Source organism: Uloborus diversus, chromosome 4 (assembly GCF_026930045.1).
Source record: "Uloborus diversus isolate 005 chromosome 4, Udiv.v.3.1, whole genome shotgun sequence".
NCBI classification, from domain to species: domain Eukaryota; kingdom Metazoa; phylum Arthropoda; class Arachnida; order Araneae; family Uloboridae; genus Uloborus; species Uloborus diversus.
Window position 1 is genome coordinate 167,937,216 of NC_072734.1, and position 1,735 is coordinate 167,938,950.

Here is a 1,735-nt window from a genome sequence, read left to right on the forward strand (position 1 = left end):
CCCAAGTGGTCCGCCTGGAAGAGGCCAGGGCTCAGATTGAAATTTTGTGTGTGTGGGGGGGGGGGGAGGGGCATAGACATATTTTTCTCATTTGGGGGGGGGGGCTGTTGTTGGGGAATGAGCATCCTTGATTAACACATTGAAAGTCCTCATGTTCAAATAGTGTACTTTTTTAAAATTCATCCGCCCTTGTAATTCATTGATGCCTATGTATAAGATTGTAGTTCGTTTCTTAGAATTCTGCTGGCATGTGTATTATAAAGACACGGATTAACGAACTTCAACTGAACTAATTCTTTCAATCTTATAAACGATCTGTTTTGGAGTATACTAATCCGTTTATATCTTGCTTCTTAAAAATATTATCAAAAGTTAGAGTTTATGGAAAGAAAAATTGATCATAGGCCTTATATATAAAATTCAGAAAGGGCGTGTTTCTTTTTACTTAAAAAGAAAAAAAAAAAGGTTTACTAACAGTTTCTTCAATTTCGAATATTTTAAGGTTTATTACTCTTAGTAATGTGCGCTGCGATTTCCTCGTACAATCGTGTGTAACATTCAAATTACATTCTGGAATTCAAATTACAAGAGCACAACCTGCATCACTATGGGTCCTTGGGTCCTAGTAGAACCATGTGCAAGGGGATAGGGAGGTGTGCACGGTGCACTGTCATGTAAATCAGTATTAAAAGAAAGGATGTTTTTTATTTAACTTTTTTGTATAATTATCATTTAAAAATATTATTATTCATTTATGATTTAATTATTTATTTGTTTATAATTTAGTTCTGATTGTTTAGTCTGTCCTTTTTAAATTAATTCAATTTCATTTTAAAAAACCAGGAGGGGGGGGTGAAAGTGCCCCCCTTTTTACCACCTTATCAGCTTTCGTGAACGTATACAGAGGACTCTCTTTATCTCTTATTTATACAGTGGACACTCCCTAATGTGAACACCCCGAGAATCTGAACAGATTTTGATGGTCGCGGCGAAACTCCATAGACTTAACATAAGTTGACCTCTCTGTACTTTGAACCCCCTATGATATGAACCCCCCAGTATTATGAACGCTTTTTTTTTTACCCTGTTCAATGATTACCTCTCCGTATGCTGAACATGTTCACAATCGGTACTCAGAAGCAGAGGCGTGTCCAGAAATTTTGGGACCCGTCACTACTGACTCTTCCGGACCCCCTCCATATTGCTAACCCCTAAATTTCACAACTAGTTTTGAAAATATTGGGCCTCCTTCAGGCTTGGGCCCGGGCCAACAGGTTTCTCTTCTCACCCCTCCCCCCGTGCACGCCCCTGCTCAGAAGTCCTTTCCATTGAATTAAGTATGGAATTTTTGATAGTGTTTTCGAGTTTATCAACTGTAGTTTAATTTGTTTTTGCATTGACAATATTGAATTTTACTATTATTTTTTAATTGATAGCACTTTTTGGCTTGTCTTCAGAGCTGGTCTTTTTGGGAACCCGTGTTTCTAATAAAGATCGATTCGCCTTTTTTTGTTACACTGCCGATACGCAAAATTTAAACTAAAATTTTCTCGTGGGATGATTTTTTCTTATGTTTTATGAGTCATTTGATGAATGTACAAACACTGGATGCAATTAATTCATAAATGAGCAAGATAGTTGGCTTTGAACCTTATGTTGGCCTTATTTGTCGAACCTACCTTATTGATTCATAGATTGATCAAACTTACACTTAAATTCACATAAATATTTTGTT